Below are 22583 nucleotides of genomic sequence, written 5' to 3'. Positions count from 1 at the left end.
CAAAGAATAGGAGGAGAGAGGTGAGGAAGGGAAGACCTGTGGGATACAGAGATGTGAAGAGGAGCAGGGAAGGCTACCACAGTTGTTATCATGTATAACTGAAGATGAGACCGAAGGATTGGATCTGAGGGAACAGAAGGAGAAGAGAGCAGCATTTCTTTATACAATCAATTCTACTACATCTCTAAGACAATATCTTAACTAAGTAACATTCTCCCCTCCCCATGAGAATTGCCGTTTATTCCCAAAGTTGCCAGGATCATCACCAAGGATTCACCAGGGGTGCCAAGGGAACAAGGATGCTCAAACACTGATTGGGGGTTGTCAGTTTAGAGGGAGGTGGAATGGGTGGGGGAACCCCAACTGTCCCTCCCCCATCTAATGCCACAAGAAAGAATCCTCCTCTGGCCGGCTCCCCTCCCCATCCCCATGTCCAGTTTTTCTCAAGAGGAGATGGGTGACTTGGGAAGAGGATGTAGTATGAGTGGACCCCGGAAGAGGGAAGGGCACTGGGGGGGGAGCCCCCCTCATTTCACATGCACTCACAACACTGATCTCCCAGGGAGCAGAAATTGGGGAAACCATAAGAAACATTCTTTAGGAGTCAAATATTTAGAAAATAAAGCTATAAATAAATATGTTAGTCTGACATTCAACTCTCTGTGCTCTTTCAGGAACTGTCATTTGTTGTTTACAGTCTTTGGTCAAAAGAACCTTAAAACTGAGCAGAGCATCTGCAGTCTCCATATGCAGTTATACATGAAAGAGAGGGTAGAAATAAGGTAACACTCACAAAGATTGAAACCTGATTCAAATGAACTTAGTCTTCATAAATAGGATCCTGTCCTTCTACTGTCTGCCAGGGAGTACAATAAAATCCCTAGTACATGAAGATAATGTAATCTAGAGTTTCAATTTGTCTTTATAATTTATTCATATACCACAGGAGTAGGCAACTATGATCTGCCAGCTGATGTGACCACCATCTGCTTTTGTACAGACTGCAAGATGTAGAAGAGTTTAGAACTTTAAATCAATTGAAAATAAACAAACAGATATTTTGTGAAACACAAAGGATATTTTAGTTTTATTGGTTTTAGATGACTACCATATATATATATATATATATATATATATATATATATATATATCCATTGCTGTGATACAGATATTATGATCCAATATCTTAAATTACAAAATCCTTTGGCCCTCATAGAATGTTCCAAATGCAAACCTCAGAAAAAGAACAAAGTGCTAATGTTCAAGTAGAGGACAAAGCACTTAGTAGAAAGAGACCAATAACATTTACTCAATGGGCTTTATACGATATAGCTTTGGGATGACTTTACTTGCTGCAAATCCTTCCAAAGAAGATCTGCAATGAGTATCAGCTCTGTTAACAGCATTGCCTTTTACTGTGGACTGAACTGGACTTGCCTCTTCCTAATGTAATACAGCCAAAATGAGAGGATGTCGCCCCATGCTAAAATGCAATACATGGAGATTTGTCTTATTATTATACGTTGCACATATATACACAGTGGCATGAGCAGTTAAAGTCACAATCATTTCTAGAAAGGTAAATATCTATGTAATCAGTTGGAACAAGAGATAATTTTTCGGTGACTTTGAAGGAGTAAGGTGTTGTATTTTGACAGCACTTATAAGAGGACAATGTACATGAGACCTTGTAATTTCTAGAAACAGAACCCTTACAAGCAGCAACCACAGGAAAAAAATCAACTCCAGCCTTCTAATCCCAAGTAACTAAATTCTTTCAATGGAGTTTTGAAGTGCACTGTGAAGCAACATCCACGCTCCATTAAAAATTCTGCAGGTTCCTGAGACCACGAGCAGAAGACCAGCAGCTGGTGCCCAGATACCCGAATAAAGAAACTGAAGTCAAAATTTTGTTATTTTAAGGTACTGAGTTTGATATGTATGCAGCAATAGAAAACTACTCAATTCAGTATTGGATGTAAGAAAATATAGTCGATAACTGAATGTTTTAAACTGTTGATGGGAAATAAAAATGAATGGAAGGACATTTTCTAAATGATAAAAGAAAAAAGTAGCTGTATGTGAGTTTCAAACTCAGTGAAATATTATAAAAAAGAACGAAGTTTAGTTAGTTATTGAATTTGTATCGTGTCTCTGGATACAACTTTGAAAAAGTCCAACAAGCCATAGCAATGACAATGCTCATATTTGGAAATTTACTATATTTCACAACAATAGCAAGTCTTTATCCCTGAGTGATTGGGATTAAATGTCTGCCTCTTAAACAGCCAGCATCAGAAAAAGTAACCCACACAGGGAGAGCCAAGGATGAGGCAATTTTAGTTCTACCTTCTGGGTTTTTCTCCCTAGACCTGTATGGATTTCAAGATTTTATTTTTAAAAGGGGAATGACAGCAGTAATTTGACCCTCCTCTTTGACTCGCCTCAAAATTAAGGAAGAGGCTGTTTCTAGAAGTGCCCTTTGTATTGCAGGTTTATTGACATCTCAGAACTAACACTGTGGAGATGTACCATTACCCTCTTCCTGCTCCTGCCATTGAGATGGGTGATCTGATAGGAAGAGCTATGAAAGAGACACAAATAACCATGATTATGAGGCAGACAGGGAGGAGATGCCTTCTAGATTACCTGTATTCTAGATTGACTAATGCCATGAAACAGTATGTCCAGAGGAGGAACTTACAAATATTCATAAGACCCAAAGCACTGTTTCTATATATACTGTTAGTATATTTTTCCTTTGTCTCTTTCCTTTTATGCTCCCACTCTCCTTCCTTCATTTTTATCCCATCTTCCAAAATGTATCCTCCTTTAAATTCAGGTTTATATAGAAAGTCTATTATTAATACCTCTCCCTTTTTTCCATTTCAGAGACATAAGACACAAGACCTTGGGAAATAGCCTCATGGGTTCACATTAACAGGCATATGAATGGAGAAAAATGCACAGGCAGCTCCTGGAACTGTTGCATGGCCCATTTTAGGGTTCAGTCTTTAGACCATATCCACTAAGGACACGTTCCTCCACAGTACCCGCTATAATGTGTCCGTATTTCACTCAGTGAGCTATAGCCCAAGTTCTCAGACATGGGTCTGAGGCCAGATACTCCTCAATGCAATCTGCAAGGTTGTTCCTGTGCGTAGAAATTAAGACCTCATCAGCCTGAGACACACCTCCTGACAGTTTGTAGAATCTATGTTGTGTCGTCTACATTGCTGCGCTCACACATGTATAGAGCCTAAGTACTGAAGTTCAAGCTGCTCATATTTGTGGGATTAAAATATGTGATTCAGCACTCTCTAAGATTCTGTTTCTCTCTGGATAAAAGAAGTTAAAGTAAGGGTCACATCTAAGGCCCCTTTCATCCCTAAATTTGTGTGCCTCGCTACTTTGCAACCATGACACCATGTCATGATTATCTAAGCACAGAGGCTCAGAACGGGTTCTTCATGCAAGGCAGATGGATTTCTTTTCCTGATATATCACTTGGAAACGTGGGTCTTTCATTTAAGTTGTCTGTGTATCTAAATTTCAGGTGTTTCTGACTATGTATAATTCTTTATTTCTGCCTTTTCCTTCATTACCACTTATTTCAACTCCAGAAAGAATATTAAAATGCAGGGATAAGAATTCAGTATTTTGTGTCCCCTAAATTGTATCACTTAGAAGAGAGTTGTTTTGATTTGATACTTCATGAATATTTTCATCTATCTATGTCAAAGAATGAGTATGTTCTACATATGAATGAAATTTACACCCAAACACTTATCTATTTGGCCTACTCTGCCACCTTTCATCTATAACAAATTGTTCCTTGCCAAGACCATAAAGCAACATTAGCTTCCCAAAATAGACCACTACAAATTCTCATGAGCTTCCAATAGCTAATTGAAGGTTTTCTGTAAATCAAGTCAGCAGCTCTTCCCCTGCGGCCATTGGAAGAAAAAGTATATAGTCAGCATCCAGGATGGAAAAAAAAATCCATTCACCTGGTGAATATTTTTTGGGACTTGTGCCCTTGGAGAAAGACTGCTGCCATCATCATTAATTCTTACTAAGTGGAAAAATGAAGAGAAAAGGGACACTTTTTAGAACCCACAGGTAAAGGTTCCTGATAGGCACAGGAGAGGCAGCCAGAAGCCCAGGTCAATGAATGACCTAGAGAACTAAGCTGTCTTCCAGCCTTAGATTACTAGGCTGCCCAGCTCTAGGAAGTTACTCAGCCATGTTCCCACCTGAAGCTTCATCAACTGCCACGACATTCCTATGCTAAAGCTGTAGTCTGATGATTTGTACACACACACACACACACACACACACACACACACACACACACACACACACGGCAATATGTCGGGTTTTTTTCCTTTTCTTATTGGACATTTTATTCATTTACATTTCAATTGTTATCCCATTTTCCAGTTTCCCCTCCACAAACCCTCTATCTCCCCCACCCCTGCTTCTATGAGAGTACTCTCCCACCCACCCACCCACTCCTGCCTCACCACCCTGGCATTCCACTACACTGGCACATCAAACCTTTATTGGACCAAGGGCCTCTCCTTCCACTGATGCCAGACAAGGCCATCCTCTGCTACATATGCAGCTGGAGCCATGGGTCCCTCCATGTGTACTCTTTGGTTTCTGGTTTAGTCCCTGGGAGGTTTGGGGGTCTGGTTGGTTGATATTATTGTTCTTCATATACAGTTGCAAACCCCTTCAGTTCCTTCAGTCCTTTCCCTAACTCTTCCATTGGAGTCCCCGTGCTCAGTCCAATGGTTGACTGCAAGCATCCCACAACCAGTAGGCCTTGTCTAACCTCTGGATATGGTCTCTACAGGGTCTCCCTCCCCTTTTTTGAGCATTTCCTCTAATTTCATTCCCACCAGGTCCTAGAAGCCTCTTGCTTTCCTGGCATCTGAGATTTTCTGGTGGCTACCCCCAGCTCCCCATCCCCCATTGCTACACACCTCTGTTCAATTTCCTGGCCCTCTGTATATCATACCTTTCTCCTCCCAAACCTGATGCTACCTCCCCTTTACCCCTCCCCATCTCTTCCTCCCAAGATTCTCCCACTCTCTACCTCCTGTGGATATTTTGTTCTCCTTCAAAGAAGGACTGAAGCATCCACACTTTGGTCTTCCTTCTTCTTGAGCTTCATATGGTCTGTGAATTGTATCATGGATATTCTGAGTTGTTTGCCTAATATCCACTTATCAGTGACTACATACCATGTGTGTTCTTCTGTGACTGGGTTGCCTCACTAAGGATATTTTCTAGTTTCATCCATTTCCCTGTAAATTTCATGAAGTTAGTTTTTAGTAGTTGAGTGAGTAGTACTCCATTGTGTAAATGTACCACATTTTCTATACCCATTCCTCTGTTGAGGGACATCTGGGTTATTTCTAGCTTCTAGCTATTATAAATAAGGCTGCTGTGAACATAGTGGAGCATGTGTCCTTATTATACGTTGCAACATCTTTTGTATATATGACCAGGAGTGATATAGCTGGATCCTCAGGTAATACTATGTCCAACTTTTCTGTGGAAGCACCAGACTGATTTCCAGAGTGGTTGTACTACCTTGCAATCCCACCAACAATGGAGGAGTGTTCCTCTTTCTCCACATCCTCGCCAGCATCTGCTGTCACCTGAGTTTTTCATCTTAGCCATTCCGACTGTTGTAAGGTGGAATCCAATACTCTTCAAACTCTTCCACAAAATAGAAACAGAAGGGATACTACCCAATTCCTTCTATGAAGCCACAATTACACTTATACCTACACCACACAAAGACAAAACAAAGAAAGAGAACTCCAAACCAATTTCCCTTATTAATATCGATGCAAAAATACTCAATAAAATTCTCACTAACTGAATTCAAAACACATCGAAATGATCATTCACCATGATCAAGTAGGCTTCATCCCAGGGATGCAGGGATGGTTCAATATAAGGAAATCCATCAATGTAATCCAATATGTAAAAAAGCTCAAAGGAAAAAAAACACACGTGTTCATCTCATTAGATGCTGACAAAGCATTTGAAAAAAATTCAACAGCCCTTCATGTTAAAAGTCTTGGAAAAATCAGGAATTTAAGGTCCATACCTTAACATAGTAAAAGCAATATACAGAAAACCAGTAGCCAACATCAAACTAGAGAGAGAGAAACTTGAAGCAATCCCACTAATATCAGGCAAGGTTGTCCACTCTCTCTCTATCTATTTAATATAGTACTCAAAGTTCTAGCCAGAGCAATTAGACAACAAAAGGTGTTCTTTCCTTCTTAAACACTGAAAGTTGTAGGATTATAGGCACACTTCCAGTTACTTTCAGCAGAGCATTATGATTAAAAATGGCTTACTGGAGGGTAGAGGCATGTAACAGCAGAGAAAATAAAATTTCCTATGAGGAGTCTTTAGGAGAAGAAAAAAAAAGACTTCTAAATTCTAATGAAAAAATCAGATTTTTTAAAACAAGTTTTAAGGAGATAATTCTGTGTTCTTGACAACTAAATTGATTCACAGTGAATTTATCTCAATCAACATGATGGAATCATTTTTTAAAGTTTATCTACAATACATCATAGCTAAAAATTTGAGCAAAGTTCTTGTGTCAATCACTATTCTAGCAATGGAATTCTAAAAGCATAATAGTTTGGGGATGCCAGGAAATGGACTGAGCCCACATTCTTGAGTGTATCAACTTCATTGCTGGGTGTTCCCTGATACCACAGCGCTATCAGAAGAAACGAAAGGATGAGAATGAAAAGAAATTGAAAAACTAGGTAGCCAGAAACATCAGACTATCTCAAAGATTAGCACTCTGGTCCTAGGATAGTTACTCATACTCAGCACAGAAAGGAAAACCGTGAACTAGAAATGCACTGGAGACAGCATACTTGAGAATACAGTATAAACCTAGAGGCTGAGATTCCTTACCAAGAATAATTCCTGAAGGGGACTAATTGAGAGCCTCAGATCAAGCTTCTTTCATCATTTGGAGAAGTGTGTATGTAAGCCCAATGGATACAAGGTAGGGATGTACATCTGTATACCAAATGACTTCAGAAGAGATGATATTAATTCACCATCAGACTTATGTTTAACAGCCTTGAACCAAGTTCACCAGAACTGCGGGGCAAACCTTTTGAATTATATTTTGACCAATGTCACTAAAATGAATCCACCATTAATTCTGGAAATCCAGATACTAAAGGAAAGGCATCTTTATTCCTATTCCAACTCCATGTGTGTGGGTTTTTTTTTTTTGGCATGACTTATGTTTATTTGAATTAAAAGACTTGTTTATTCCCACAGACTGTCGTTATCCTCAGAACCTCACAGAACCAATGACATAGTCAAAAGAAATCCATTGCCTCTGCAGAATCATACCACATGATCAGATGCACTATGGATGCCACCGAAATTATTTGACCCTCAGAGTATGTTTGTTTCCCAATATAGATGATTGGTACAGAGTGCAAAGGTGAGAGCGAAGCTTCTTCATTATGTCAGACATCCATTCTCTCCTTCTGTGGCAGATATGACATTAAGTGCTGTATTGAACTCAGATTAAAGTGGGAATCCAAGAAACTTCTTAATTTTAAAGAAACAATGTTTGTAAATGACCTACACAGTTTTAGTGATTTTTTTTTGGCTTCTGTTCATTAATGATCACACATAAGTTGTGGTTAAATTGCTTACATTTATAACGCCTGTGTTTTTTCTAGAGTTGAGACTCATCTTAAAAAGGAAACTCTACATCTACGGGGCTATTTTCAATTTCTATCCTCCTTTACTCCCGTGTTAAAAGTTAAAGTTAAAACAAAAATAAAAACAAAGAAAATGGCAGCCTACAGAGGACTAATTTCCAAAATATATAAAGAACTCAAAGAAACCTGACCTCAAAAAAACCCCAAATAATCCAATTAAAATCTGGTATACATATCTAAAAACAGAATTTTCAAAGAGAAATACCAAATAGACAAGAAACACTTAAAGAAATGCTCAGCATCCTTAGCCATCAAAGAAATCAAAATAACTCTGAGATTCCATGTTATACCCATCAGAGTGGCCACGATAAAAAATACACAAGACAGCTGGCTCTTTTCAATAGGATATGGAGGAATGGGAACACTCCTCCATTGCTGTTGGGAGCGCAGACTTATGCAATCAGTTTGAAAATCAATATGGCAATTTCTCAGAAAATTGGGAATAGCTTTACCTCAAGACCCAGCTATACCACTCTTGTCCATATACTCAAGAGATGCTTCATTCTACCACAAAGACAATTGCTCCACTTGCAATTGCAGCTTTATTTGTAAAACCAGGAACTAAAACCAGCTTATGTTTCTCAACCAAAGAATGGATAAAAAATGTTGTGCATTTACACAATGGAGTGCTTCTCAGCTGATAAAATGACATCACAAAATTTGTTTCCATCGCAAACAGATGAAACTAAAAAAAAATTATTCTGAGTGAGGTACCTCAGACCCAGAAAGACAAATACGGTATGTGCTCACTTACAAGTGGACATTAGCTACAAAGTAAAGGATAGCCATGCTAAAATACACAGACAAAAGGAAGGTGAGAGACAAGGAGGGCACAAATGGGGACTAAAAATCTCTCCGTGAAGGAGAAATAAAACAGACATTTGTAGAGGAAGAGAGGGGCATAGGATCAGGAGAGATCAGGAGGGATCAGAAGGGATCAGGAAGGATCAAGACCTGGGAGAGATAATTAAAATTGGGCTGGGGCATCTCACAGATGAGTCTCACAGAAAACTACCAGAAGCTCTTGCTCTTAAAATTTCTCTGTCCCCTCTACTGCAATGTTGCCTGAGCCTGGGTGTGGAAGAAGTTTTATAGATGTATCTTTTGATATTTGACTCCAAGTTGCTGGTCCAGCTATGCTTGTTAGGGAATGGAAACAACACACATGTCCTTCAGTTGATGAATGAATAATCAAATATACATTGTAGAATATTGTCAAATATTATAGAATACTCATTTGCAAAGAAAAACAAAATCTTTAACTTTGCAGGCAAATGGGTGGAACTAGAAAAGATCATATTCAACAATCTAACCTAGGTCCAGAAAAACGAATGTTGCATTGTTCTTTCTAATTGGAGACTCCAAGCTCCAAATCTTCAGATATAAGTATAGTCTTCACTATCAAAAGGAAACATCTCTTTGCAACAGACAAAGCCCACTACAAAAAAAAATGATCAAAACACATTAACCTTTTGGCATTGCCTCCATTTTCATCTGTTTTCTCAGTTATGAATCTCAGGACTGTGGACAGCACCTCTCTGTGTACATGACATTTCTTTACCTGTGTGCACTGGCTATCCCTAAGTCAATAGAGGACTTCTATCTTCTTTGAAGATGTATCTTCAGAGTTCAGCAGATTGTAATGCTTTTGTATCTCCTTGCTTATTACAAAGGCTACACATTGACACCTTTCCCTTCAACAAAGAAGTTTTGTCAAGATGTGTTCAAACGTATTTGTTCATGACTTTTAGGATCCTGCTAGACTTTTAGGCTTCTGTTCGTTTGTATAACTAACAAAAAACTTTGTTAGGATGTGCATGGTCATTCACAAACGCAAATAAAGCCACATAGGTGTGAGTAGCACATGTGTGCAAACTTTTCTACCACATACTTCCACGTATGCTTGAAGTAGGACCCAGATAAATATAACTATCCAAGGAGGATACTCCTGTTTTATCAATCAATTCAGCATAACTTACCTTTTAATTTTGACCCTATAGGTAAAGGCATTATTGAAAAGGCAGAAAAACAAATTTATACCTGTGAAATCAAAGAAAATGTCTTCAAAATATGTTATATCAAGAGGAACAAGATCTAAGACCCATAGTATTTGTAGAGCAACTTTGACCTTCATGTTTCCAAAACTATACACCACTGGATTCAGTAGAGGAATAATGATAATGTAGCTCACTGAGATGAGCCTGTCCTGCCCCAGAGAACTCTGGGACTTTAATTTAGGTAGATGATTGGAGCACAGCCATAATGGATGATGACCACTGTGAGGTAGGAGGCATGGGTAGCAAAGGCCTTTTTCTCACCTTGAGCTGAGGCAATCTTAAAGATGGTGGAAATGATAACAATGTAAGGGATGAAAACGAGGCCCATGGATAAGACAAGGACACTGACAACAAACTTTATGATCTTATTGGTATTTGTTCAGTCCAGCTTTAGCAAGGGTTTCAAATTGCAGAATAAATGAACAACAAAGCCATCATATAAGGGCAGACCAAACACTGATATAGCTTGGACAGTAGCCATGCTGAGGTCAATTCCCAGGAACCCAGATGTCAAGCAGATTTCCTACCCATGCTGATATTGAATATTTTAGGTACTTGCAAATGGCCACATTGCTTTTATAACTCACTACTCTGCTAATAAATCAGTTGTTGATGCCAAAAAGTTAGATAAAAGAAGAGCTGGGTTGCACTGCCTTGGGTAGCTATGGCCAAGTGGGGATTAAGGAGGCCAAAGAACACATGAGGAATGGTGGTAATGGTAAAGCAAGTCTAAGAGATGGAGATCATGCTCAGCAAAATGCACATGGGTGCGAGAATGATGTTCCAGGTCAATGATTATCACAGGGATCACATCCCAACACCTGGGACCCTTCAGCAATCATCTTTTGCTAATCAACCTGTGCAGAGTGTTGCAAACATGAAAAGTTCTAACCACCGCTTCAGTTTCTATTTTTTTTGTTTTTTTTTAAATAATATTTTTGTATTTTGAAAGTTCCATACATTTATATGTGTATATTGATCACATAGTTTCCCATTGCTTTCATGTTTACTCAGGCTCTTGTGACTCTCTATTGGGGTTAATTTTAGGACCAGCATGAATGAATTTCAGTATATACATATGCAATGAGACTGATTTTTTTGCTGATGGGCTCTCTGTTATGGTTCTTCACCCAGCAAAGGACCCGGTTGACACTAAAGAATGTTTCCTTAATGACAGCTAATGTTCAGCTTTGTGTGTATGGCCACCTTATTTCAGGATCTCCCAGCTAAACTTAGAGTTTATTAGCTATTTTTCCAGAACCAAGGCACCCATCAAAGTACTGACGGTTGTCTCTATCTACTTCCAAAAGAGTGGACCACATTGAGCCAGTGTATCTATAGATCTTACTCAGTCTCCACTGAAAATAAAGACTGATCCCTCTGACACTGAAGCACTAATTGGCAGAGAAAGTTCAGAACAAGAAGAACAAAATGTTCTAATCCCTGAACTATGTGGGTAAGAAGATTTGTGTCTGACCATTTGATATTGGTAAACAATTGGAGGACTCTTACCTAGAGAACATCATTTTCCCACCCTAAGTTTTCACTGTTTGTCTGTGGTTTTTGTTGAGAATTGGGGTCTCTCGAGATTTGCCCCTATGCATTAGCATGACTGCTGTCATCCTTGACTTTTTAGGCAGCCATGTTGTTGAGATTTCACAGGTGTCCCTTCCATAACATTTCTAGGAGAAATAATCTCACATCCAAATCCTGTTTCTCTGGATCGTATACTCTTTCCAGCACTCTTCCATGGTGTTCCCTGAAACTTAGATTCATTAGTCCTATGGATCAGATGGGGCTGGATCGATTAAATCAGATGGGGTTGAATACCACAGGATCACTTGCTTTCTGTATCACATAAGTTGTAGTTTTCTGTAATGCTTTCCATATGTTACACAGTGCAGTTTCTCTGTTGAAGGATGAGGACTACACTTGTCTATGAATATAAGGACAAATATTTTAGAAACCATGTGCATGTAATAACATAAGCTCTGCTCAGATTGTATCTAGATATTTAGATACATATACACACATACATATAATTTATTTAAATATATTTTATTTATTTATTATATTCTTTAATGTGTGTGTGTTTGTGTGTGTGTCTGTGTGTATAGGTGTGTGTATGCCTGGTATGAAACAATTTAGGCCCAGGAATCTGAGAAATGGATTCATGGAGTAACCTATGCATGATTGGATGAAGCAAAGCAAAAAATTATATATTTGAATTTTGATTTTTAAAAATAAAATTTTAATTAATTAATAAAACAATATTTAATCTTACTTTTAACGTTTAAAAGTTGGTGAGAACCACCCAAGATTAAATGTTTACAGACTCTTGATATTCTGACTTCAAACTCTAGATTTTCAGTTAGTTCTTTGTCTTCAGTCAATTCCTATTTCTTAAAATGGTTGCCTACTATACTGTAATTTAATTTTATACATTTTTTGCTTTCTTCTTGTCACCTTTAATAAATATTTTGTTAATTCTAACTTTTGACACTGTCCCGTTTTATTTCAACATATGTATCCATTAGAATATAAGTTTTTAAGCATTATGGCATAGAACCTGTTACAGATATATTGTACAATCCCATAGATAAAACTATTGTCTAACTATACTTTAAAGGAAATGCTCAGAGAATAAAAGGGGATACATGATCTCCCAGAGATAGGGGTAGAGATAAATAATGCTCAATTGAATTTTAATTTTTTTACAATACAATGATTCTCCACTTATTAAGTAAAACATTTGGAAATCCAATTAATCCGTTCATGAGAAGTGTAACTTTCAAAGAACAGTTTTGGAACAAATGTTTAGATTTACATTGTTCATAATTCCATTTAAAAAAAAACCACAGTCACACTGCAATTCACAAAACAGAAATAACATTTTTATATGGAAAATACTTAATATTTGCTTTAAGTGTATTTGAGTTTAAATATATATTATTCTCTTATACCTTTTTCTTTTTTGCATTTAAAATAATTTAATTTTTTAATTAATTGTTTTTATTTACATTCCAGACATTACCCCTCCCAGTTCCCACTGCCATAGTTCTTCATCCCATTCCCCCTCCCATTTGCCTCTGAGATGATGCTCTCCTCTCCCCGACCCCATGTACAGTCTGAATAGACTTATGCACTTTGATGCCTTTCACCTTCTCAAACTTAGAGCAGAGAATCAACTTTACTTGAATTGTGCACACTGTTCATTCCACATATGTAATCCAGAAATATATGTTACTTATAAAGTTTATATGTTTACAGAACAAAAGGACCAGACACCAAAGAAGAGAAAACAAATAGCCTAGCTTATCCTACCTCACAGACTGACTCAGATGCTACTCCTCAAAAACCTCTGATGAACAACGTCAATACAACTACACTAAGATTACACAGTCTCCCAGACTGTTCTACCCAGGACTTCAATGAAGCCCTGTCTGTATTTTCCATCCCCACAGATACTAGACAACAAATGATACAAGCTGGGTTTCCTATGACTTGGCCAATTTTGTAGTTTTCTTAGGGCTCCCCAAATATGCTGTTGCCCCAACATAGCTGAAACAAGCTAACGAGGATGACACCCTATTATCAAGCATTGGAGGGTGGTCGTTTGATGGGTGATGGTTTTGATGGATGTTTGCCATCATATAGGGGAGTGTGGTCACAATTTGTTTATGGTCTTAGTCAGAAAGGAAACAATGTAAAGGAGATTGGATTCAAGATTTCTTTTCCCCTTTCTTATTTTTCTCTTTAATCTTTTTTTCTCTCCTTTATCTAGTGTTAGGGAAAGAGGAAGAAAATAGATGAAAAGAAAAAAGGGGGGATATAGGAATGAAAGGATTAAAGAGTAGATTATTAAATCTACTTTTAGTCTAAAAAGCATTAACAAAATATTTCACATTTGGTATATATTTTGTATATTGATACAAAATTAAAATTATATTTTGCTACAACATACTGTCTAAATGTTTCAACCCTTATTTTAGATACTATATCTACATAACTAATTTAAAATGCAGTATTGGGTTTTAGTCCTTTAAAGTTACTATTACAAACTGTTAAGGATAATTTAAAAAAAACAAGTTTGTAATCAGTCATGTGAAATACTAGTATAACTAGTTGCAGAAATAAACCTCTTACAGATGTTTTCAAAGTCAAACAGATAGTAGTAAATAGCTAGAAACAAGCAGTGTTTGCCTATTCAGATAGACTATAGATAGTTGGTCATCAAAAACCTCACAGATCTACAGAATATGTCATTTAAAGAATTTTATTAACAAAAGGCTTTTCACAACAGCGAGACATATCTGATCTTGGGAGCACTTCCACATTACCTCAAGGAAGATAACGGATATCAAAGAACCTACCTACGGAGTTTGCTTCAAATGTGGTAATCTAGCCACTGGGCAAGAAACTGCCCTTTCCTCAACTGCAGACAGCATGCTGTCCAGGCTGTGGAAAAGCAGAATGCAAAGGAGATCGACTGCCAAGCCTTGTCACGGCAATGTATGCAAGTCCTTCAATATTCCTGCTTCACAGAAGAGTCTATCAGATACACTTGGCCAGAAGGCGAAAAATAGATGCTCCAACATTACAGAGGAACCTTGTGTGCCTATCCAGGTATCCAGCAACCTCTGTGATTTCTATAGATTTGGAAGCTGCTTGCTCTGCACTTCTTGTTTACTCACATCATAGTTATTCTTCTCTGGTCTCTGATGGAGTTGAAGACTAGATTGTTATCCTCTTACAATTTAGATTCATTTGATTATGATTTAATAAAATGATTTAAGGTTCAAGAAGATGTTTTAGGTTGATAAATGCAACCTATGATAGGAAGTGAAGTAGGTACAGAATTTTGGACTCGCCAAGATGGGATGTAATGTGGACTGAACACTATGAATGTAATGATATTTTTTTTTTTTCGGAGCTGGGGATCGAACCCAGGGCCTTGCGCTTCCTAGGCAAGCACTCTACCACTGAGCTAAATCCCCAACCCGTCCTGATACTTTTTTATAATTGTTCTTATTGCATATCATGTTATATTAGAGAAAAAACATATTAATTGACTGAAGCGGGGAGATAGTGGAGTGATGCTTTTGTATACCATATGAAGATATGTCTCTTCCCTTCATTACCTGCCTAAGGCACCTCCTGATTGGTTAAAATAAAAATCCTATGTCCTGTAGCAAAAGGCAGAATAGTAAGATGGATGTCCCAGACAGTGAGAGGAACTCCGGGAAAGAGTTGGGCACCGGAAGATTTGCCACCGAGATGCAGAAGAAGCTGGAAGTACGAAACTGAGGAAAGGTAACCAGCCATGTGACAGAACTTACATTAGTATAAATGGGATAACTGAGTTATGAGCTAGTTGGCAAGAAGACTATTTTAAGGCCTGGGCATTCATTAATAAAAAAAGTAAGTCTCAGTGTCATTATTCAGAGCAAGGGTGGGCATAGAAAAACCTACAGATTCAGTCTCCTAATCCATAACTGGTTCTAAGCCATAGTACCATCAACCTGGGAATTGTGTTTAGAAATTGATTTTAAATTTGTGAGACAGAAGTTAACATAAGCAACATGTCTTCATGAATGCCCTTAGATATAAATTCTGAGCTCAATGCAATTACTCTAGGAGTCTAGAATAGCTCTGGTAACTTATAGAGCTCTTTAACTGAAACGTAGACTCACCTGTAGGAATCCTAGTAATGGCTGTTCCCTGAATGCTATGGTGGAATACGTGTGAGGTAGCCATCAAGACCTGCCTGAACCTATAGGAAGATCCCAATGACTCAAGTATCAAGTGACACCAGGCACTTAGGAGATGTATAGAGTATATCGGGTTAAGGAAGCAATAACAATACTAACTAGTTATTTGCTTGTAGAGCCTTTTGATGCTATTTAATTGATCATGATATGCTGAATGAAAAAAGGAGGGAAATGAGTCTTTGCAATGAGAATAACAACAATTTTTAACCACTAGTATTGGTGAACTAAATTCCGCCTTGAATTAAGGTAATGGAGAAATATGACCTCTCACCTAAATCATACCCTACAGTAATTTGTATTCCCAGAATGTCTTGAATGGCTATATCATCTTGAATACTTCTCATGCAACATTGATGCAAACACACGTTATAAGTGAATTTGTAGCCTTACCTAAAGAGAACTGAATATATTCATCAAAGTGACAGGTTTTTAAAGATATACTTACTTTCAGAATATTACTGGTCAATGCTGCTGAACTGACACTTATCCATAGATAACAAGCAGACTTCTGCTTGAAGACTCTTGAATGTCACATTAAGAAAGAGAGTCTTGGCTTTAGTGTTTCTTACAATAACCACTTTACGATGAATTCAGTGACTCATAGTCATATTCTAGTTTATTTTCTCGCTTCTCATTGTATCAAATGAGATAGAGTTTGGCAACGTATTGCACGGTTATCGCTTTAACCTGTTTCCTGAGATAGCCATGACACTATCAGTTACGAGCGACATGCAGAATAAGAAAAACCTCTGGAATTAGTCCAGTGTAAACATCTCTACTACTAATGTCTTATGACATAGTAAGTTCACTGTATCCCACATGTACCTGCATTTCAAGTATATATTAGAAGAAGACAGGGCCACCTCTTTGTTTAAGATCTCTGCTCTGAGAGTTGACAAAGACAATTAAGATTCTCCATCTAATGAGTTAGACACTATTCTGTCAAGCTGTCCCAAGAGGCTCACACGGTAACCCCTTCCGATTTCTATGAAAAGCCACACTTTCCATAGATAATCACTTTCCGCGAACTGACTCTTGGGTCACTGCTGGGTAAAAGCCAGGTCTCTGGACCGTGTGTGTTAAGATTGCCATGAGAGATTAGCTATTGGCTTCTCAACAATTCAGGATTTTATCATTTTGTCCAGCTCCAAAGCATTCTCACTGCCCTGCAACAGCTGTCACCCCCCCATTGTCTTTCCAAGTCCTGAACTGCCAGTCTTTGTTTCACTTTATTTTACATCTCTGTTGCAAATTTATATGCGACTGAAACATCGCTTCATAAGAAGCTTTCCTAACTCAAAATCTTCCTGAAGTTGTGCAAAGCCTTGGGCATCCTCAGTTTCATGACCTCCAATATGATTTTTCTCGTGATCTTCTCACACATGTTAGGCTGTTTCACGTCTTGGAAGGAGTTCCCGTTAATTCCTCAATTCTTTCGCTCATCTTCTCTTTCTCCAAATTTCCTTCCCTTTTCCATCTGACGGACATGTGTCTTCAATATTCCAGCTTAAACACTATGACTCAGTAAAACATTGAAAGACACATCCTGCACCCTACAATTTCCCTCCAATATTTATTGACCATCTAGTGATACAACTGTGAATTTATTATTTCCAATTTGCCTGCTTGTGCAGGCAGTGTATACACTGAACAGCACCATCTCGTAAATCCTGACCACAGTCTACTTCACAAACCAAGAGCCTTAGAGAGACTACTTGCACTGTGGAGTGGCCAATCAGTTTGTACAAGGGGTTCAGATGTCTAGAAAATATTCCATTTTAAAATTTGTACAAACATAGTGATGACTTAACTACAGCTTGCTATGATTCAGGGCTAGATATCTCTCTGGAAGCAAATATCATCACTGGTTTTGTGGTGATAGTACCCCTAGCTTACATACTGCCTGGCACTTGAGTGGATGCTCTATGATATGTTTTTTCAATAAATGTGGGAAACAGCCTCAGACATAGAATACCAGATAATGTCTTTGGCATGTTTATTCCGGGTTTGTTTTCTTAACAAAACAGATTTCAGTTTCTATGATACAGCTGCTCTTGTGAGTCACTAACCAAAAACAAGGAGTTTCAATCTACTAATTGCCCCAATTCCTAACAAGGCCCCTGAGATGGAGCCTCACACGGGGTCTCTGGTGCCCTCTGTGCCCAGGAACGATTCCCTCTCTCGGGAAGTCTTCGGAGTACCAGAATTGATAGACCTGTTTCCCTTTCTAGATAAACCCAGACAGCATTCTTAGATTTAGGGTTCCCAGAGTTTTCTGCTCTGCAGAGAGACTCTCTGAGGCAAGCAAGAGTCAAAGCTTCAGTCTGGAAATTGTCACTAAATTATGAAATTCCTTCTGACACTCTGGAAATGCTCACCTGCTTGTCTTAGGATCTTTAACTTCTTCCACTCCAGCTTCTTAAAGCATCTCCTCCAGGTCTTTTTCTTTTTTAAATTGCAGACACAACAGCTCCTAAGAAAAGTTCTATGATTTCCATTTCCAGTTTTCAAGAAGTAAGTATTTGTTGAAACAAAAAATAAATGAAAAGCAGAAGGGAATTGGCTTTTAAATTTTCTGGTTTTCATCTACTTAACCCTCTCCCGTTCTGATGATTTTCTTGATATTAAAGTTTCAAACTTTCTTGAAAACTTTCACAATGACTGTTTTAGACCTAAGTGAAATATAGTATTCTTGCAGGTTTTATTGTAAATGATGGAAGAATCTGCTGAAAGTCAACACAAAGACTGTAAAGAAGGCCACCATTATAATATATGTGTGCAAGTATATATTTATATACCTATATACATATGCATATATAAATATGCATACATTTGTATAAATGTATGCATATACATATTCGTGTGTTATGAATCAAATGTATGTGTGTGTGTGTGTGTGTGTGTGTTAAGTGAATATATATTGCTTTAGGGTTTGTTTGTACACTTGAAATTTAAAATAGTGGTCAAGAAAGGAACACCATTCTTCCCTGAACCTCTCCCTTCTTTCTGATATCAAAGAAAAAATGCATAATCACTGTGCAAGCCTCACCAAGTCTTTTACTGTGACTCTTCACAGAGATTATCCAAATCAGCCCCTAACAAAATAACTTATTTTTTATTTCAAATTCTACAATCATATTTATATGTATAGAAGGATGTGTTGCTTCACACTTCCCCCATGATATCTTCTTTAAAAGGTAATAATAGTGATTATTTCTGAGGGTGTTCATGATGTCTTTATACAAGCACGAAATAATTTTCTGAAGTACCAGTAAAGAACAGAGGAAGACATTTAGAATTTGAACCATTTTGCTACATATTTTACCATTCCAGTTTCAGATTGCCTTAACAGGACCGAGCATGGTCATTGTTATCACATCAGACAGACCTTAGAGCGACCCTCTGTATTTCCATTCAGATGCATTGTATTTATCTTTATTGACCATCTTTATTAATAATCTCAGATTGGCTGCAACTACTTCCTGGCCTCAGCATTCTATCCACCATTCTCACAGCTGAGACAAATTTTTTTTTATTTCAGGATAGAGATTTTGGTACCAGCAGACGTTTTGGAGCTACAGATCAGGATGTACAGGCTTCAGAAGTAGCTCTTCGATATCCGTGATATTGACAACCCTTTGGTCCTTTTTTGAAATTATTTCTTCGCCTGTCCACCATGGGGCTACTTCTGCAGAAGAACAAAAAGCTCTTATAGGCAAAAATCCATACACACTTCTTCTATCATTTTAGAAATGGAGCTGCTTACCTAAATGTGGACTGGGATCTGAGAAAAAGTCAAAATCCACTTGTGTGTGCCGCCTGAAGGAAAAGCGGTAAGCCGACATTCACATCATCTGGCTTTCTCTCTGCTGTCACTTTGTGTCCATTCTCTCAGGCAGCGGTCCAGTGTCGCCACATGACTGAACACGTCACTGCCTCCTGCCTATCTCTATGCCAGCTTTTCTTTTGCTGACGCTTTCCATGCTCCATAGTCCTGAAGGTAGGAGTCCTATGCTCAGTCCCTGACAGAGCTGAAGTTCTGAAGTCTAGGTATTTAATTACCGTGTCCTGGTTCTGGTTACTCGAGGAAGAGCTTCTGTGGATATCCAACAAAAGGATGAGTCTCTTCCTGCAGACCGGAAGTACTCAAAAACGTCCCATCATTCACTGGTTCAGGTAACAGGTACTTGTCAAAAGCCTAAAGGAAGCCCAATATTGGATTGGTATCTGGAACTTATTATATATTAGCTGTGTATTCTAAAAGCTCATGTGAAATGTCGGATTCATGAAAGTGGGAACAGGTGTGTCTCTGCCTCTTTTGCCTTCTCTCGGGCCTCTATTCCTCCTACTGGGTTGCCTTGTCCAGTCCTGATGTGAGGGCTTCGCCTTCACTGACTGTATCTTGCTTTGTCCTGTTTGATTGTTGTCTTTTGCAGGCCTGCTTCTTTCTATAGAGAAAATGGAAGGGGATTGGACCTAGGAAAGAGGGGAAATGGGGAAGAAGGAAATCTGGGAGTAGAGGGGGTAGGAACTGTAGTCAGAATGTATTGTATGAGAGAAGAATTTATTCTCGATTTTAAAAATAACATCAACAAATAATTAAATCACATATGACAAGAGGGGTCAAAGAATAAATAAGATGTAAATAATAAATGATGAGAGGGACATATAAATGGAAAATATAGGAGACTAGCCTTAAGGAGATGAGTTTTTAATCCCCACCTATCATGTAATATGTACACATTATCCTTCAACACTCATTTTTTTCCTTGCTAGAACTGTTTTTCCCTGTGTTAGCACCACACCATCTTAATTATAATCTGACGTCACCCTAAGCAGTGATATGTGAAAGACAAATCCTCTCCTTTTCTTTGGCTGCTCCTGGGACTTGATCTTGTGCATAAATATTAGTATTGTTAATCCAGCAAACATGTAATTAAGAATAACCAACTAGAGGTTATTTACGTGACTTGGATTGACTCCACAGATCAATTTAGGATTAGGTAAAACAGTGACAGACTGTCTTAGTATTCTTAAATATACCTGTTTATTTCAAAATTCTTTAGTATGATTCATTAGGATTTGGGGATTTTTTTCTATAAAGGTCCTTATTCGTGAATACTTGATATTTTTTAAAATGATGATAAATGATACGTTTTCTAGATTTACAATTTGGCGTGAATTTACTAAATCAGAAATTCAGGGGAGTTTTATGCCAAAAAGCGTGCTAAGCTCTCTTAATAATTCTGATAACTTATCAGTAATATCTTTTGGATTTTCTATGAATGCAATCTGTAAGTTAAAAGGCCCATATTATTTCTTCTCTCTCAATCATGGAATCTTTCATTTCTTTTTCTTACCTTACGAGGATGTCTGGAATATCCAATATCATGTTGGACAGAAGTAGATAAAGCCACCACACTTACCTGGTTCTGAATCATGAAGAAAGCCCTTCAATACCTTGGTACTAAGTATGATGTTGACTGTAGGATTGCTGCCTATCTTTATCAGCTTAGAGAAATATTTTATTCTCAGATTTCTACATGTTCTCCTCAAGCGCAAATATGGAAAAAAAAAACCAATTCAAATAATCGTGACATTTTCCCTTTTAAACACCTTTTTGGTAAATGGATTCTTAATTTTTAACGAATTTTTCCATTCAAAACAAACCTTCATCATTTATTCACTTTATTTACTGATAGATTTAACTTGTTAACATCTCATGCAAGAATTTATCTATATTTCAGAATAATATTGGCTTCATAGTGTTTTCTATGACAATGTAACATTGTAACTTTATTAACATTTATATTTTGAATTAAGTTTCTTATATTTTTCTTCTGATTGAATGTTTTTCTTTTATTTTTGAGATCATTATAATTACTGCATTTTTCTCTTTTCTTTCCTAAATCCAAGACTTCCCATATACTCTATAAATATATATACAAATATATATACACACACACTATATATATATATATATATATATATAGTCTGCTCAGCCTATTTTATGTATGTGTTCATTGACCCTATTTCATTTGACACAAATTCATGTGCTCTTCTCTGAAGATTATCTATTTTTCCCAGCATTCCACCGTTGCCTGTGGTTCTTCATGTATGATTGAAGCCTGTGCCCTACTCCCATACATTTTGACATGTCCATTGGTTTCATCCTTATACAGCTCATGTTTGCCCAGCCCTGTTGGTAAGACTTATGGGTGTGGAGTCTGAAATTATTAAGTGAAAAAAAAAATCTCTGAGCAAACTCCCTGATCCTCTGCCTCTGATCTTCTGCAATGTTCCCTGAGTCTTAGATGCAAGAGTTTTTTGCTGATCTATCTGGTGAGGTTGAACTCCACAGTTTTACATTTTGTTTGCTTGTAGATTTCCTACCTGAGAATTGGAGTTGACCTCTGTGAGCTGGGACTTCTTACATCAATTAAGAATTAAAATTTTCCCCCAAAGACATAACCACAGACCAATCTGATCTAGTCAATTCCTCAGTTGAAGTCTCTCCACTTTGTTGACTCTAGGTTGTGTGAATTTAAGAATTAAACCTGACCAAGACACTAGGCTTTTCAGAGCTTTTGTTTATTTTTTAGTTATTGGTTCCTTAAGAAGTTCTTATAATATGATTTGTTCATTTTCATCCCTCCCAAACTGCTCTCAGATATACCAGTTCCTTACCCATCCAAATTTGTATCCATCTTTAACACAGTGTCCAACTTGTGTTAGTCATATCTTCTTACATATATGGTCTTCCACTGAAGCAAGGTCAAGTAACCAGAGACAAAATTAAGTCTTAAAGAAACTGACTCTTCCTCTCCCAGAATCTATCAATTTCTAATAGTTCCATGCTTATGTGGGATTTCATATCTACCTTGCTTCTCTGTGTTGAGATTTGGTCCAAGCTTGCACAGAGTTTGTGCATGTAACAATTACTCTGGCGTATGTGCAGC

At 37.7% G+C, this 22583-nt stretch overlaps 1 pseudogene; it reads right to left on the bottom strand.

Moving 5' to 3' along the window:
• Window positions 1-1305: 1305 nt before the first annotated feature.
• LOC116910918 lies at window positions 1306-21016 on the bottom strand (annotated as a pseudogene).
• Window positions 21017-22583: the final 1567 nt, after the last annotated feature.

Source organism: Rattus rattus, chromosome 10 (assembly GCF_011064425.1).
Source record: "Rattus rattus isolate New Zealand chromosome 10, Rrattus_CSIRO_v1, whole genome shotgun sequence".
In the NCBI taxonomy this organism is placed as follows: Eukaryota; Metazoa; Chordata; class Mammalia; order Rodentia; family Muridae; genus Rattus; species Rattus rattus.
This window is presented reverse-complemented; position numbering and strand designations above follow the sequence as displayed.